Below are 6,251 nucleotides of genomic sequence, written 5' to 3'. Positions count from 1 at the left end.
GGACAGCGGGGACCCCCGGGGGCCAAAGCTGCCCGCGAGCTGGGGAGATCCAGGGACGCAAAGTACGCGCGGTGGGGGGCGGGGTGGGGAGACGCCCGGGCGCCCCGGGACCCGCGGGCAGCGCAGGCCGGGCTGGCGGGGTCGGGGCCGCGGGGACTGGGGGGCGGACGGGCGGGGTGCGGGGAAACCGGCTGCTCGGGGCGGGTGGGGAGGCCGGGAGGCCGCGCGGAGACCCCCAAAGTCAGGAGGGGACCCGTCACACGCCCTGGGAGGCGCCGCTGGGGACTCCGCGTGGGGACCTGGGGTGAGGGGGCGAGAAGCTCGGGTGTCCCTTCCGGCCCGAGCAGGGGTGACCCTGGGCGCGGGGCGGGGCAGACATCACTGCGGGCGGGGCTCCAGCTCAGGGGTGTCCGCGCTCCCCGGCGGCCCCCGCCAGCACCGGGCTCCCGAGCTCTGGGCAGCTGAGGCCCCCCCAGCACCCCCTCCCCGTCCCCCCGCCTGCCCGTCCAGGGGCGCCGGCGGCCCAGCCGAGCCCAGCGGCGCCCTCCCCCCGCCGGCCCCGCCCCCGCCCAGGGCTCCCTCCTGGGCCGCGCCCCGCCCACCCGCCCCGGCACCGGCACCGGCACCGCGACCCCCTCGCATCGCCCCGTTTGGGCTCCGGGGCCCGCGTGGGAATCGGGGGACGCGGCAGACGCTGGCAGCGCCGCCCCCGGCTCCTGCCCGCCCTCCGCAGAGGCGCGACCGCGGGCGCAGCCCTGCCGGGTGGTCCTCTGGCCCTCGGCTGTCCCGCCCCCCAGGAGGACGGCGCCCCCCCGCGGGTGCTGTCCTGCGGCCGCGTGCACAGGCCTGGGGCGGGGCGGCGCGAGGACCATCAGTGGGCACGAGCCAGCCCCACGGCCCAGGAGGCGCGGGGGGAGGTCCGGCCCGGGCGGCGAGGACAGCGGCGCGGCCGGGCGGGGGGGGGGGGGTGGGGGGGGCCTGTCCCGCCGGCCCTGGCCACGCGGAGACTCCGCGGCCGGGTCCGCCCCTCCGGCCAGCTGCCCCGCGACGCGGGCTGGGAACCTGGGAACCGCCGGCGCCACTTGCGGGCGACAGTCTCAGGGTCCCCAACACCGCAGACCTCTGGTTCTCTCCGCGGCTCGGCGGTCCGGCCGACACCGCCCGGGGCCTCTGGCGTCCCAGCAGCAGCTGGAAAACGAATCACGTAAATCCGCTGAAACGATGGGAAACTGCCAGCTGAGGGTATCTAGAAATCTGGAACCACCGCCAGCCTGAACTAGATTCCACAAACCTTTCCTTAAATTAACGCCAGCGATTTTGAAGATAAATGCTGATTTTTTTTTTAGTTACAGCTTCAAAAGATGCGTGATTATTTCCATGCCTGCGTTTAACTCGGGACGCCGAGTACAGGATGGACTTGCCGGCCACGACTGAAAGCCCCTGATACAGGCTGCCCTAGCTTCTGCGGAGACATCCTCACTTCAAGCACCCTGACAGTCCACAGGGCTCTGTGTGGATGTCCCCAAGTCGAATGCAGGGACGTGGTCCCCGTATTCAGAAAGGGCATTAGACGCCGTCCAAACCCTCGGCAGCGTCAGCGGCGGGCTCCTCAGCGACGCCGAGTGCCCAGGGGCGGCCACGACCCGTGTCCGCCCTCAGCAGCGGCTCTGAGCGCAGCACGTGTCCCCACAGGCAGGAAGAAAGCGCCGTGGCCTACATGCTAGAAACATAATGTGGGGCTCACACCAATGAGCCTCAAGCTGCATCTAACAGCGCCCTTTAAAATCATGTTTTTTTACATTCTGGACCCAGTTCCTGGGTGAGTCTGACAGTAACTACAGACAAACAAATGCAATTAAAAATTTCCTAAGAGATACTTATGAAATCTAGAAGTGTGGCCTGCGCTGTGCCCCCCGCCCCCCCACCGCAGGCTGGCGGTCCAGTCACACCTGCAGAACGCCGCCAAGCCTGCAGACGGCTTCAGTTGGGCTGTGGTCCCAGAGTCTGCCTTTAGCAAGTAGAGAATTCATCAAACACAAATGTTCAGTGGGTAACTTTTAATCTAGTCGTGTCAACTACACGCTGACTATTCTGAACATTTTAAACATTTGAAGAAAATGTATGTGTAAACGGCACCTTTAAACAATGTTACTTTACACAAGTAAGCGGTTAAAGAAGTTTACGTTCTCAGGTAAGGCACACAACGAGATGCTGAAAGATGTCTACTTTACAACCTAACCTAACACCACAGGGCCCTTGACAAGACAAACAGGAGCAACACGCAGACCCTGCAGGCCTTCCCCAGAGGGCGCTGCCCTTCCAGACAACAGGGAGCCGCATCTAAGTGCTTGGAAATGAAGCGGTAACAGTGCATTAAATGTAACACAACAGCAATTTAATTATCTTGGAGTCTTAAAAATATACACGCTCCAAAAAAATGCGCCCCTGCAGATTCGGTTTATTTGCCCATTATCTTAGGGCCCCATGTCAGAGCTTTGAGACAACTCAAAACTGGAAATAAAACAGGAACTCAGGGATACATTCATGGGTGAAAACCACAAGTTCTGAAACAAAAATGCTTTTGTCAATATTTAACAAAACTGATTAAACAAACACATCTTTAAAATGGACATGCTCGTTTGTTCTTATCCAAGACATGCAGCTTTAAGTCTAAGCATCAAGTGTGAAATAAAGTTTCCAAACATTGAAATTACCTTTTCATTTTACAGAGGATTTTCATATCGTAGAAATACCAGCGACTGAACTTTAAGGGAGGTCATAAAGCAGATTACAAACGGTAAATCCATTTATTGAGCTATTTAATCACATCACCTTGTTGTTATCACAGTTTCCTAAATGCCGTATGTGGAACGTTCTCTGAAGGGTGGAACTCATGCTTTCCAAAGAAATCCTACAGGTCAAGGAAACAAAGGAGAAATCAAGAATAAAACATGTTGATAATTAAAAATCTGATATTCCAGAAAAGTGTGCTAAGTCACTCTCTTACCACAGCAGGCACAGTGAGCACGCTCACTCGCCGCATAGATGAGCACCAGCCACACACACCTACATAAAACTCTAACCCTTGCCTAAGGAAGTCACTACACTGTATTAGATCAGCCACAAAAACGGGTCACCAGAAATTACATACACAGAGAACTAACCAGGCTGTGTTTAACAGAGAAAACCAGATCATCACCATTGTAAAAACGCGAGGCAACATTCTGAACAGAAATCACTCAAGTGAGCTGTTCAAGGTACTTCATTTCCCATGAGGCACTGAAGCTAGCATCATCAAGGCAGACTCGCAAGTACTGGCCTACTCATGAGTATTACATGAAATTATTTTTAAGGCATGACCATGGGAAATAGACCTGAAAAGGAAATTCTAATATGCATCCTGGAGAAAGCTCTGTATTCACATAAAATCCTACACTTGTGACCTGCCTTAGTTTAAGCAGTTTTCCCCTTATTTTCAAGCCCATTTCTCTGCTTTATTCTTGTCAATTTGTCACTATTTGAAGTTATCTTGGCAATTTATTCCCTCCTCCTCTCTAGAACATACGTAAGCTCCCTGAAGTCAGAGATCCGATTTTTTCAGTGCGGAATCTGAGCACCCAGAAGGTGCTGGAAGCCCGTGCCCTGGCATGTGGGCCTGGGGCTACGCGCATGAAAATTCACTGCCCTCATGAGGAGGTAAGGAATGAGGAAAGCACTCAGCTGGCTACTCGGGAACCTGGAAGTGAGCACGGTCAGGCAGAACAGACTGGAGGGGGTGGCAGCTGGGACGGCGGCTGAAGATGTCACTGCAACGCTGTCTCGTGTGTGGCTGCGAAGACGCAGAGGAGTACAAGACGGAAAAGTAGGAATTGGGTTTCAGAGAGGGCAGCTGTGCTCAGGGTCACTGGGTGTCACTGCCCCGGGTGTTTTCAGTAAGTAGATCAAAAAAATGAAAAATAATCATAAATATGTATTCTTTCCAATTAAAATATAATAGTGTGGATTTTCAAAATTCTACAATTGACTTTCTACCTCTTTTTTCTTGTATACCAAAGATCTTGCTTCCTAACAAAATCAACACAGATAGTCTCTCCATCTAAATTTCAAAATAACAATATGCTTCTACTATTGGACAATTACATACAATTCGGGGTTATCTTTGCACTGCTAGTTATCCTCAGAATATATGACACTAACGTGTATATTTAAAATGTGTTATCAATGCAGCAAAATAATTCTTTACTCTGAGGTGGTCATGACGAGCTTAATATACTGTTAGTTTCATTAACTTTATTTTGTTTGCCTTGCCTTTTTGAGGACTGGTTTCCCTTTCCTTTTTCATTGTATTTTAGCACACACAAGCCCTTTGTTTCCTATACCAAAAGTAAATGATTTTCAGAGAAGTCTTCCTTCCACCCCCAGCACTACCCTCATTTTACCAGTTTTTCTTCCCAGAGTTTCTTCTCACAAACACAAGCCAGCCCGTGTGTGTGAACACTGTGTCCTTCCTAATGCTCAGTTAACACACGCTGCGCATCATCGCTAGTGCTTGCACCCTGCACGCCACACACACACACAGGTCTTTCCCAAGTGTTTTCCCCCAGGGGACACTCAACCTTTTATAGGAATATTTATGTTTAGTTATTGACATTACTGGGTTTTTATCATCTTTCTAAATACTTCTGACTTGTCCTATGTCTTTTTTTTTTTAAGATTTATTTATTTATGCATACAAGAGCTGGGGTACAGGCCAGAAGTGTGGGAGGTGAAAAGGATTCACCAGAGACAGAATGGGCAGATTGACCACTCAGGCAGATTGACCGAAGTACACTGCTGAGGGGAGCAGCGGGTGAGACAGGAGAAGTCTGCTGTGCCATGTAGGTTGCTCCCTGGGATCCCAGGTTGCTCCCTGGCCGTCTGGGGATGGAACTCGTGCTGCAGTGGCTGCGAACTACTTCATAGGTTGCGTCTTAACCCTTTGCGCCACCAGGGAGGCCCTGTTCCATGTCTTTTTATAGTGCTTTTTATTACTCTATATACTTCCCCCCGTATTTGTGTGTTCTCACTTTGTGATTGATCATTGGTAAGTGTACATTCTCATACACAGACTGACTAGTGAGTGTAAAACTGCTGGCAGAAATAAGGTGACCCCTGGGCCTCTCCAGAGGTGCAGCGGTTTGAGCACTGGGCTGCAGAGCTGCCCACAACCTCTGCAGCGCTGGTTCAATCCCCGGCCACCAGCGAGGGTCCCACATGGCGCGCAGACCTCTCCTGCTGCACCTGCTGCTCCCCTCAGCAGTGTACTTCGTCAGTCTGCCTGCTCTGCTCCCCTCTCTGGCTCTGGTGGATTCTCTCACCCTCCTGCACTTCTGACTGTACCCAGTGCTTGTATAATTAAATAAATGAATCTTTAAAAAAAAAAAGAAATAATGTGACCCCTAAAATACAACTTCTTGCAACAAATTCTTACCTTCATTTCCTCTAGGTACATGGCAGAAGACATACCCCAGACATTTTAATATGATTTAGGGAATAAATTCTGAAGCTGAATTACACCCTTCTGAGGAACTAGCTATTTCTGGTTTAAAGTTACTTCTAGAGCACAGCCTGTCGGGAACTGCGCACCTCTGCTGAGCATTCACCAAGGTCCCGCCGCCTGGCTTCAGTGCTATTAGAAGGATGCCTGACGTTTCTAGCTGTCCCTCTGCAAATACTGCCAGAAGAAAGGGGTGCCAGACCCTGGGCACATTTCCCTGGGACTCGTCTGCTCTGTACCCTTCATAGCTCTCGAGTGCCTTCAAGCAGGTTTCTTTACAATCATTCAGCTTTTTAGATGTTCTCCATGGAAAGTCGGTTTTAATCGCCTAGTTTTAATTGGGAACAAGATCCAATTCACTGTTTTGTAAAAAGGGATTCTATGGTTTTATGTGGTAATTTAAACACACACACTCTCTCTCTCACTGACACCTCCTTTCTCAATTGGTGGAGCTTATGTTCCTGCCTTGAATGGCCCCCACAGTGACACTCATCTAATGTGGCAGACACAGTGGGGTGTGACTCCCGAGGGCAGGCTCAGAAGACACTGCACCTTGTATCTCGGCCCCTCCCTCAGGCATCAGCTGCCATTATGTAAAGACACTGGAGCAGTTCTACGGAAAGGGCCACGGGGTAACTGCCAACAGCCACAAAGGGGTCATCTTAGAAGCAGGTCCCCAAGTCTCAGTCTAGCCTCCCAGTGGCAAACGCTCAGG

Source organism: Talpa europaea, assembly GCF_964194135.1.
Source record: "Talpa europaea genome assembly, chromosome: 1".
Taxonomy (NCBI): Eukaryota; Metazoa; Chordata; class Mammalia; order Eulipotyphla; family Talpidae; genus Talpa; species Talpa europaea.
This window is presented reverse-complemented; position numbering follows the sequence as displayed.